This window comes from Cherax quadricarinatus, chromosome 84 (genome assembly GCF_038502225.1).
Source record: "Cherax quadricarinatus isolate ZL_2023a chromosome 84, ASM3850222v1, whole genome shotgun sequence".
Classification (NCBI taxonomy): domain Eukaryota; kingdom Metazoa; phylum Arthropoda; class Malacostraca; order Decapoda; family Parastacidae; genus Cherax; species Cherax quadricarinatus.
The window spans coordinates 8,079,903-8,092,355 of NC_091375.1; the positions used below are offsets into that span (position 1 = coordinate 8,079,903).

Below are 12,453 nucleotides of genomic sequence, written 5' to 3' on the forward strand. Positions count from 1 at the left end.
ATTCTTATGTTCTTATGTTCTTCTTATATGTAACTTGATTTTCTGAATGTTACTGCATAAAAATATTTTTGCTTTGATGGGGTTGAGTTCCAGCTCCTGGGCCTCTTGCAAATATGCATTTCCAGATCCTGAATATTTCTTTTCATAGCTGCATAACAGCTCTTCGAGCTCTTTGATGGGAGTGGAGCTTCAGCTCTTTTTTCCTTTTTTAGAGCAAGTGGAATGAGAGCCACTAAAACTTGGGTAAATATATATATGTATATTGTCCAGACAGAAGATAAATGTACCGTGGTCAGCCTTTTATTGTTGTTAGTTGTGAGTGTTGTGAATGACTGTAGTCAGTCATTCTGAGTGTTGTGAATGACTGTAGTCAGTCATTCTGAGTGTTGTGAATGACTGTAGTCAGTCATTCTGAGGGTTGTGAATGACTGTACTCAGTCATTCTGAGTGTTGTGAATGACTGTACTCAGTCATTCTGAGTGTTGTGAATGACTGTACTCAGTCATTCTGAGTGTTGTGAATGACTGTAGTCAGTCATTCTGAGTGTTGTGAATGACTGTAGTCAGTCATTCTGAGTGTTGTGAATGACTGTAGTCAGTCATTCTGAGTGTTGTGAATGACTGTAGTCAGTCATTCTGAGTGTTGTGAATGACTGTACTCAGTCATTCTGAGTGTTGTGAATGACTGTACTCAGTCATTCTGAGTGTTGTGAATGACTGTACTCAGTCATTCTGAGTGTTGTGAATGACTGTAGTCAGTCATTCTGAGTGTTGTGAATGACTGTACTCAGTCATTCTGAGTGTTGTGAATGACTGTAGTCAGTCATTCTGAGTGTTGTGAATGACTGTACTCAGTCATTCTGAGTGTTGTGAATGACTGTAGTCAGTCATTCTGAGTGTTGTGAATGACTGTACTCAGTCATTCTGAGTGTTGTGAATGACTGTACTCAGTCATTCTGAGTGTTGTGAATGACTGTACTCAGTCATTCTGAGTGTTGTGAATGACTGTACTCAGTCATTCTGAGTGTTGTGAATGACTGTACTCAGTCATTTTAAGTGTTGTGAATGACTGTACTCAGTCATTCTGAGTGTTGTGAATGACTGTACTCAGTCATTCTGAGTGTTGTGAATGACTGTAGTCAGTCATTCTGAGTGTTGTGAATGACTGTAGTCAGTCATTCTGAGTGTGGTGAATGACTGTAGTCAGTCATTCTGAGTGTTGTGAATGACTGTAGAGTCAGTCATTCTGAGTGTTGTGAATGACTGTAGAGTCAGTCATTCTGAGTGTTGTGAATGACTGTAGTCAGTCATTCTGAGTGTTGTGAATGACTGTAGAGTCAGTCATTCTGAGTGTTGTGAATGACTGTAGAGTCAGTCATTCTGAGTGTTGTGAATGACTGTAGAGTCAGTCATTCTGAGTGTTGTGAATGACTGTAGAGTCAGTCATTCTGAGTGTTGTGAATGACTGTAGAGTCAGTCATTCTGAGTGTTGTGAATGACTGTAGAGTCAGTCATTCTGAGTGTTGTGAATGACTGTAGAGTCAGTCATTCTGAGTGTTGTGAATGACTGTAGAGTCAGTCATTCTGAGTGTTGTGAATGACTGTAGAGTCAGTCATTCTGAGTGTTGTGAATGACTGTAGAGTCAGTCATTCTGAGTGTTGTGAATGACTGAAGAGTCAGTCATTCTGAGTGTTGTGAATGACTGTAAAGTCAGTCATTCTGAGTGTTGTGAATGACTGTAGAGTCAGTCATTCTGAGTGTTGTGAATGACTGTAGAGTCAGTCATTCTGAGTGTTGTGAATGACTGTAGTCAGTCATTCTGAGTGTTGTGAATGACTGTACTCAGTCATTCTGAGTGTTGTGAATGACTGTAGTCAGTCATTCTGAGTGTTGTGAATGACTGTACTCAGTCATTCTGAGTGTTGTGAATGACTGTAGTCAGTCATTCTGAGTGTTGTGAATGACTGTAGTCAGTCATTCTGAGTGTTGTGAATGACTGTAGTCAGTCATTCTGAGTGTTGTGAATGACTGTAGAGTCAGTCATTCTGAGTGTTGTGAATGACTGTAGAGTCAGTCATTCTGAGTGTTGTGAATGACTGTAGTCAGTCATTCTGAGTGTTGTGAATGACTGTAGAGTCAGTCATTCTGAGTGTTGTGAATGACTGTAGAGTCAGTCATTCTGAGTGTTGTGAATGACTGTAGTCAGTCATTCTGAGTGTTGTGAATGACTGTAGAGTCAGTCATTCTGAGTGTTGTGAATGACTGTAGAGTCAGTCATTCTGAGTGTTGTGAATGACTGTAGAGTCAGTCATTCTGAGTGTTGTGAATGACTGTAGAGTCAGTCATTCTGAGTGTTGTGAATGACTGTAGAGTCAGTCATTCTGAGTGTTGTGAATGACTGTAGAGTCAGTCATTCTGAGTGTTGTGAATGACTGTAGAGTCAGTCATTCTGAGTGTTGTGAATGACTGTAGAGTCAGTCATTCTGAGTGTTGTGAATGACTGTAGAGTCAGTCATTCTGAGTGTTGTGAATGACTGTAGAGTCAGTCATTCTGAGTGTTGTGAATGACTGTAGAGTCAGTCATTCTGAGTGTTGTGAATGACTGTAAAGTCAGTCATTCTGAGTGTTGTGAATGACTGTAGAGTCAGTCATTCTGAGTGTTGTGAATGACTGTAGAGTCAGTCATTCTGAGTGTTGTGAATGACTGTAGTCAGTCATTCTGAGTGTTGTGAATGACTGTACTCAGTCATTCTGAGTGTTGTGAATGACTGTAGTCAGTCATTCTGAGTGTTGTGAATGACTGTACTCAGTCATTCTGAGTGTTGTGAATGACTGTAGTCAGTCATTCTGAGTGTTGTGAATGACTGTAGTCAGTCATTCTGAGTGTTGTGAATGACTGTAGTCAGTCATTTTGAGTGTTGTGAATGACTGTAGAGTCAGTCATTCTGAGTGTTGTGAATGACTGTAGAGTCAGTCATTCTGAGTGTTGTGAATGACTGTAGTCAGTCATTCTGAGTGTTGTGAATGACTGTAGAGTCAGTCATTCTGAGTGTTGTGAATGACTGTAGAGTCAGTCATTCTGAGTGTTGTGAATGACTGTAGTCAGTCATTCTGAGTGTTGTGAATGACTGTAGAGTCAGTCATTCTGAGTGTTGTGAATGACTGTAGAGTCAGTCATTCTGAGTGTTGTGAATGACTGTAGAGTCAGTCATTCTGAGTGTTGTGAATGACTGTAGAGTCAGTCATTCTGAGTGTTGTGAATGACTGTAGAGTCAGTCATTCTGAGTGTTGTGAATGACTGTAGAGTCAGTCATTCTGAGTGTTGTGAATGACTGTAGAGTCAGTCATTTTGAGTGTTGTGAATGACTGTAGAGTCAGTCATTCTGAGTGTTGTGAATGACTGTAGAGTCAGTCATTCTGAGTGTTGTGAATGACTGTAGAGTCAGTCATTCTGAGTGTTGTGAATGACTGTAGAGTCAGTCATTCTGAGTGTTGTGAATGACTGTAAAGTCAGTCATTCTGAGTGTTGTGAATGACTGTAGAGTCAGTCATTCTGAGTGTTGTGAATGACTGTAGAGTCAGTCATTCTGAGTGTTGTGAATGACTGTAGTCAGTCATTCTGAGTGTTGTGAATGACTGTAGAGTCAGTCATTCTGAGTGTTGTGAATGACTGTAGAGTCAGTCATTCTGAGTGTTGTGAATGACTGTAGAGTCAGTCATTCTGAGTGTTGTGAATGACTGTAGAGTCAGTCATTCTGAGTGTTGTGAATGACTGTAGAGTCAGTCATTCTGAGTGTTGTGAATGACTGTAGAGTCAGTCATTCTGAGTGTTGTGAATGACTGTAGAGTCAGTCATTCCGAGTGTTGTGAATGACTGTAGAGTCAGTCATTCTGAGTGTTGTGAATGACTGTAGAGTCAGTCATTCTGAGTGTTGTGAATGACTGTAGAGTCAGTCATTCTGAGTGTTGTGAATGACTGTAGAGTCAGTCATTGTAAACAGCTGAGAGCTACTTACACTGTATATTATAAAGTGCTTATGACTGGACAAAATATACCTATATATATATGTGCTGGTGCTGGCCCAGGCCCAGGCCCAGCCGCCGACCCAGACCCAGCCCCAGCCCCCAGCCCCAGTGCTGACCCAGACCCAGCCCCCAGCCTTACTGCCAGCCCAGACTCTCCTAGGGACACTACCAAAACCACCACAAAAACAGTAAATATACAACCATCTAAAACCGTAAATATACAACCATCATTGCACAAGACCGTGGCCCACAGTACAGATGTTGGAGAGGAGTCTCCTTCTTCCTCTACTGGGGAAAGTAGATGGAATCCAGGACGGGGTGGCCCTGGCTTGGATACTGAGGATTATAGTGCAGTCCCAGAACCTGCAGAAATTGACAACACACCTCCCAACAATTCTCAACCAAAGGTGAATTTGTGCAAATATTATGCTTGGGGCATCTGTAAGCATGGAATAACAGGGGGAAAAAATGGGACATGCAACTTTGACCATCCCAAAAAATGTAGCGACCTCCTGTCTAAAGGAGTGTGTCGTTCTTCTTCCTGTACTTTCTTTCACCCAAAAATGTGCCACTCCTCGGTCCTCCAGAAGCAGTTTTCAAACATCATGCCCCATACCATCTAAAAGGACCGGGGGCCCAAAACCCAAGACAAACAAAAAATAGCTGACAACCCAACTCCGGTGATTTTTGTGGGGGGACGAAAAAAAAAATGGAAGGAAATAAAAAAAATAGTCCACCCCCTTTGGGAGCCTTGTTAGACTGGAGGCGCCAGGGCCACCATGACCCCCCCAAAATTCAACTACAAATCCAAAAAAAACCTAAACAAACACAGAATACAACCTCGTTCATTTTCAAATACGGGCCTTAAGCCACCCCCAAACAAAAAAATCCCTTTTTATCAGGGGATTTTAGGAGTCTAATCAATTTTTGCACCTTTCCCGGCTACAAAAAAAGATCACTTTGACAGTGAAAATGGATAAGGGAAAAACCCCTTGGCAAAAACAGAGGAAAAAGGGGGTTGGCTTGTATTAAAGTTTATCTGGGTTGTGACCCCAAAGGGTTTGAGTTCTATAATAAATCAAAAAAAACCACTGTGGGTTTTCCCAAACCAAGATGCAACTAAAATTTTAGAACAGCTCGAAAATTTTATTTTTTTGGGAAAACTTTTACTCCACCCCCAAACATCTTCGGGTGATTTAAAACCTAAGGCATACAAAAAGGGAAAAATTGCAAATAATTTATTAAAACAACCCCGAAGGGTGCCAGATAAAGGCCCACACACAACACTAACTCTAAAAACCCCACCAAGCCAGCAGATATGGAAACAGACTAGAAAACACGGACCATCTTACAAATAAGGGACCTGATAAGAGACATAAGAATATAAAAAACAATAATTCCGATCACAACCAATCAAAGCCCCGACATGCAAAAGGGGCCCGATCCCCAGAATCATGTACCTGTAATTTTTCAAAAATAAAACTTCAACAAAAAGAACATAACTGGGACCAGGTAAACCATTCCCTAAACAAAACTGTTAAAGATGTTTAAATGACAGGGACCCAAAGTGCCTTGAAAGGATCAATTTCCCTGGTAGGGCTTTCTAGGCATATTCCTAAAAAAAAGAAGAGGGGGAGTAAACTGGAAAAAAAAGATGTCCCCCAGGGAAAAGAAAATCCTGAGCTCCCAGGAGTCTGGGAAAATCTGATACACGAAAAGGAGGCCAACCAGGGGAATGAAACTATCAACGTAAAACTCTTAGGAACCAGGAGGGAGGAGCTTTTAAACTTATAGTGAAAGAAAATTTAAAAATTTCTTTTCAAAACAAAAAAAAGGCAAATATCTATTCGGGGCCCTTTCTCAGACAGGATGGGAAAACAGTGAAAAAAAAGGAAATATTGAAACCCAGTACGACTCTGTGTTTAGGAACCACTAATCGGTTGAGGATCGACGACCCCAAAAGTTTCTTCATGAATGAGCCCCAAAACTCCATAAATTATTGGGTTTCCATTACCCAACCCGATGATTTCAAAAAATTTTACAACCCTGCCCCCTACTCAACCCCGGCCCAGACTGTGGGAAATCTTTTTTTATTAAAAACTGAAAAACCCTCTCGCGTGCCCCAATACATGGATAAAAACACATGGTGAAATTCCCGTCCCCAAAAAAAAGGAAAAGCCCCACTCCAAAAGGGGGCAGCAAAACATTGCTGAACTTGAAATGCTCTGACGTCATCATAAAATCTTTGAAAATGCTAAAACAGGTTGAAATCACCTGAAATTTCCCCAAAAACTCCAAAAACCCGGGCAACATGGGTTGGGGATCGTCCTGCCCCCCACAACTCTGTCACTTGGCTGGCCTTGGTCCGGAAAAAAATCAGAAGGATGTAATATACAGACTTTGCAAAAAATTTGCAAATGCGATCTGGGAAAGCCCAAAAACGTTAAAGGAAAACTGGGAAAGGGGAAATGAATTTTAACTCCAACTCGAACACAAAGGTAGTGGGCCAGGTTTCGGAGGCTGCCATGTGAAGATCCGTTCCCCGGGCTAACTCGCCCCCCCTCTTATTCCTATCCTCATATCAGACATAAAAAGATATCGCCAAGCACCGTATCATCCCTTTTCGGATGATATAGGGTCCCCATGGGTGTCTCTGCTGAGGACGTGGTTTCTCCAGAAAAATTTAAAAAAAAAATTTTCCAATGGCCGGGGAACAATATATGTTCAGGGACAAATTCCAAACTTTCTTATGAAAATGGGGAGTTCGGGGGCAAGATTCGCTCCGCCATACTGAGCAGAAAACTAATGGGGCCGGGGGTAAGTCTGAGATCTCCCTTTAAGGGTCACAAAGTGGTCGTGCAAAAAAATGGGGTGGATAAAGAACTTTCAAAAGGAGATGAAAATGTGTCCTTTTTTAAATCCTTGTTCTTCGGCTAATCCTGTCATTTAAAATCTCCATTCAAAAGGAATGAATCCCGGGTCTGGGAAAATGTACAGATCCTTTTGCACTATAAGTTCTTCGACCCTTTAAATCTGGGAACGCTTGAAACCTTTACTTGTACCTTGGGAACGCAGGAGGGGGAAAAATCATAATCTACACTTGGAAAATCTTGGGAAGGGAATTCCCAAATCTGCCCACAGTTCCCCCTAAAAGTAGGCAATTTAAAAAAATTTTTTAAAAAAAAGGGGGGGCCTTGGGCCCAAGGCACCTTGCCGGGGCCCAAAAATTTTTCCCTTCCCTTTAAACTTGGGGTTAGCCAAAAAACCCGGCTGACTTCAAGAAAGGGGGACAGATACCTAAAAAAAGTGCCGATCCCCGCCCGTGGCTCGTACGTTGGGGTCAAATCTGATTGAATCTCATTGCACAGGCGTTGTATGATCTACACAGGTTTAATCCCAGCAGGTAATAATAATAATAATAATAATAATAATAATAATAATAATAATAATAATAATAATAATAATAAAAATAATAATAATAATAATAATAATAATAATAAAAATAATAATAATAATAATAATAATAATAATAATAAAAATAATAATAATAATAATAATAATAATAATAATAATAATAAAAATAATAATAATAATAATAATAATAATAATAATAAAAATAATAATAATAATAATAATAATAATAATAATAATAATAATAATAATAAAAATAATAATAATAATAATAATAATAATAAAAATAATAATAATAATAATAATAATAATAATAATAATAATAATAATAATAATAATAATAATAATAATAATAATAATAATAATAACAATAATAATAATAATAATAATAATAATAATAATAATAATAATAATAATAATAATAATAATAATAATAATAATAATTGTTTAAAGGGGTGGATTGGTAAGCCGGTGGAAGAGCTCGGTCAGGTGACCTAAAACCCGCGTCAGGAAATAATATCTGTTTCCTGACCAATATTACTTAACCTTAACATTATAGGGACATTTATATTCTGTGTTTATCAAAAGGGAAATTTTTCTTGGTATCCATGAAATAGAATAAAAATGATCTTAAGTTAACCTAACTTAGATTATCAGTTAAATACTTGGTTAAGTAAGGCTGGGTTACGTTGTTTTGCTTTATTATAACCTAACCTAACTATGTGCAACAGCACATTTAATAACGTAAAATTTGCATGATGAAAACCCAAGCTGCAAAAGTATTTGACCAAACCATCAACAATAATCTTCAACAATTTCACCACAAAAAAGGATGTCAACTGCAAAACTCACTTAATGTTATATAGTGTGAATTAAAATTTATCACCTAATTCTGCCGAGCAGCTGAAGTAAATATTGATGAATACGGGTAATATCTCTCTCTCTCTCTCTCTCTCTTTCTCTCTCTCTCTCTCTCTCTCTCTCTCTCTCTCTCTCTCTCTCTCTCTCTCTCTCTCTCTCTCTCTCTCTCTCTCTCTCTCTCTCTCTCTCTCTCTCTCTCTCTTTCTATCTATCTCTTTTATTACGTAGCGATAAAAAAATCTAGGTATTTATTTGTATCCGAGATCGATGCTTTGAATATAAATTTCTTGGAACAGTTTAATATAAGTTTTACCATCGTATCTGGCCAACCTAAAACACTTAATTAATAGAAAACACTAATGTATAAAATTATGTATAATATTTATTATAAGGCTAACTGATGGACAATAATTTCTATGCCAAAATTACGTTAGTTCATTACATCAGCTTAAAGTGAAAATAATAATAACTCGTGATGGTGGTAATAGTGAAACCTAGTTATCTCTTACCACAATTATTTTAAACAAGATAATCTTAAGGCCAACTGAACAATGACAAATGTCTCTCTCTGTAACAAAAATGAAACCTGTTTCTTTTGAGGACTGAATATTAGGTGAAATATATGTAAGTAACTTAGTCTCGGGTAGGCATGAAGAGTGTGGTGCAGACATGTTAATAATAACTTGTGTATAGGACAAGCTTTCATGGTTGCTTCTTCCCTGATGGAGATGAGACGCTATGTTCTGTGTTCTGGAGGCGCTGGCTGGGGGTCTCTACCAACACCAGGGTCTGGAGGTGCTGGCTGGGGGTCTCTACCAACACCAGGGTCTGGAGGCGCTGGCTGGGGGTCTCTACCAACACCAGGGTCTGGAGGTGCTGGCTGGGGGTCTCTACCAACACCAGGGTCTGGAGGCGCTGGCTGGGGGTCTCTACCAACACCAGGGTCTGGAGGTGCTGGCTGGGGGTCTCTACCAACACCAGGGTCTGGAGGCGCTGGCTGGGGGTCTCTACCAACACCAGGGTCTGGAGGTGCTGGCTGGGGGTCTCTACCAACACCAGGGTCTGGAGGCGCTGGCTGGGGGTCTCTACCAACACCAGGGTCTGGAGGTGCTGGCTGGGGGTCTCTACCAACACCAGGGTCTGGAGGTGCTGGCTGGGGGTCTCTACCAACACCAGGGTCTGGAGGCGCTGGCTGGGGGTCTCTACCAACACCAGGGTCTGGAGGCGCTGGCTGGGGGTCTCTACCAACACCAGGGTCTGGAGGCGCTGGCTGGGGGTCTCTACCAACACCAGGGTCTGGAGGTGCTGGCTGGGGGTCTCTACCAACACCAGGGTCTGGAGGCGCTGGCTGGGGGTCTCTACCAACACCAGGGTCTGGAGGTGCTGGCTGGGGGTCTCTACCAACACCAGGGTCTGGAGGCGCTGGCTGGGGGTCTCTACCAACACCAGGGTCTGGAGGTGCTGGCTGGGGGTCTCTACCAACACCAGGGTCTGGAGGCGCTGGCTGGGGGTCTCTACCAACACCAGGGTCTGGAGGCGCTGGCTGGGGGTCTACCAACACCAGGGTCTGGAGGCGCTGGCTGGGGTCTCTACCAACACCAGGGTCTGGAGGCGCTGGCTGGGGTCTCTACCAACACCAGGGTCTGGAGGCGCTGGCTGGGGTCTCTACCAACACCAGGGTCTGGAGGCGCTGGCTGGGGGTCTCTACCAACACCAGGGTCTGGAGGCGCTGGCTGGGGTCTCTACCAACACCAGGGTCTGGAGGCGCTGGCTGGGGGTCTCTACCAACACCAGGGTCTGGAGGCGCTGGCTGGGGTCTCTACCAACACCAGGGTCTGGAGGCCCTGGCTGGGGTCTCTACCAACACCAGGGTCTGGAGGTGCTGGCTGGGGGTCTCTACCAACACCAGGGTCTGGAGGCGCTGGCTGGGGTCTCTACCAACACCAGGGTCTGGAGGCGCTGGCTGGGGGGTCTCTACCAACACCAGGGTCTGGAGGCGCTGGCTGGGGGTCTCTACCAACACCAGGGTCTGGAGGCGCTGGCTGGGGGTCTCTACCAACACCAGGGTCTGGAGGCGCTGGCTGGGGGTCTCTACCAACACCAGGGTCTGGAGGCGCTGGCTGGGGGTCTCTACCAACACCAGGGTCTGGAGGCGCTGGCTGGGGGTCTCTACCAACACCAGGGTCTGGAGGCGCTGGCTGGGGGTCTCTACCAACACCAGGGTCTGGAGGCGCTGGCTGGGGGTCTCTACCAACACCAGGGTCTGGAGGCGCTGACTGGGGTCTCTACCAACACCAGGGTCTGGAGGCGCTGGCTGGGGTCTCTACCAACACCAGGGTCTGGAGGTGCTGGCTGGGGGTCTCTACCAACACCAGGGTCTGGAGGCGCTAGCTGGGGTCTCTACCAACACCAGGGTCTGGAGGCGCTGGCTGGGGGTCTCTACCAACACCAGGGTCTGGAGGCGCTGGATGGGGGTCTCTACCAACACCAGGGTCTGGAGGCGCTGGCTGGGGGTCTCTACCAACACCAGGGTCTGGAGGCGCTGGCTGGGGGTCTCTACCAACACCAGGGTCTGGAGGCGCTGGCTGGGGGTCTCTACCAACACCAGGGTCTGGAGGCGCTGGCTGGGGGTCTCTACCAACACCAGGGTCTGGAGGTGCTGGCTGGGGGTCTCTACCAACACCAGGGTCTGGAGGCGCTGGCTGGGGGTCTCTACCAACACCAGGGTCTGGAGGTGCTGGCTGGGGTCTCTACCAACACCAGGGTCTGGAGGCGCTGGCTGGGGTCTCTACCAACACCAGGGTCTGGAGGCGCTGGCTGGGGGTCTCTACCAACACCAGGGTCTGGAGGCGCTGGCTGGGGGTCTCTACCAACACCAGGGTCTGGAGGCGCTGGCTGGGGTCTCTACCAACACCAGGGTCTGGAGGTGCTGGCTGGGGTCTCTACCAACACCAGGGTCTGGAGGCGCTGGTTGGGGGTCTCTACCAACACCAGGGTCTGGAGGCGCTGGCTGGGGTCTCTACCAACACCAGGGTCTGGAGGCGCTGGCTGGGGGTCTCTACCAACACCAGGGTCTGGAGGCGCTGGCTGGGGGTCTCTACCAACACCAGGGTCTGGAGGCGCTGGCTGGGGGTCTCTACCAACAGCAGGGTCTGGAGGCGCTGGCTGGGGTCTCTACCAACACCAGGGTCTGGAGGTGCTGGCTGGGGTCTCTACCAACACCAGGGTCTGGAGGTGCTGGCTGGGGGTCTCTACCAACACCAGGGTCTGGAGGCGCTGGTTGGGGGTCTCTACCAACACCAGGGTCTGGAGACGATGGTTGGGGGACCCTAGCAACACCAGGGTCTGGAGACGCTGGTTGGGGGACCCTAGCAACACCAGGGTCTGGAGACGCTGGTTGGGGGACCCTACCAACACCAGGGTCTGGAGACGCTGGTTGGGGGACCCTACCAACACCAGGGTCTGGAGACGCTGGTTGGGGGACCCTACCAACACCAGGGTCTGGAGACGCTGGTTGGGGGACCCTACCAACACCAGGGTCTGGAGACGCTGGTTCGGGGATCCTACCAACACCAGGGTCTGGAGACGCTGGTTGGGGGACCCTACCAACACCAGGGTCTGGAGACGCTGGTTCGGGGACCCTACCAACACCAGGGTCTGGAGACGCTGGTTCGGGGTCCCTACCAACACCAGGGTCTGGAGACGCTGGTTCGGGGACCCTACCAACAATAGGATCTGTACTGATACATGCTAAAACACATATTACAACACGGCAAGCTACTACTATATTAAGAAAGCAGCATTCACTAAATTTATAGCATCAAACAATAAAATCGCGCAGTTTCTCCCTGCAAAAAATTTCTCTGGCAGAAGTGTAGCAGCCTTGTTAGATCCTTCACTCTCACTAAAACAATAATCGAGGCTACACACTTTCTTATCTTGCCAGAGTATTGTATATAAGGCCGGAGACAAGCTTCATGTACCACAAACAAGTATCACTTTTAACACAGTATAACTTACTGCTGCGGTATTAACATGAACCTGGTAAGCTTGTAATGTTTCTCAACAATGTTGGTTGCAGGTATTATGCAAGATTATTGCTTTAAGTCAGTATTAAATTTTAGAAAGACTCATTATACAGTGATATAATTTTTT

General features: G+C 44.9%; 1 long non-coding RNA gene across 2 annotated transcripts in view; it reads right to left on the reverse strand.

The window, feature by feature from the left end:
• LOC138855184 (uncharacterized) overlaps positions 1 to 12,453 on the reverse strand; it is a 180,992-nt gene that overhangs the window by 50,436 nt on the left and 118,103 nt on the right. The window lies entirely within an intron of this gene.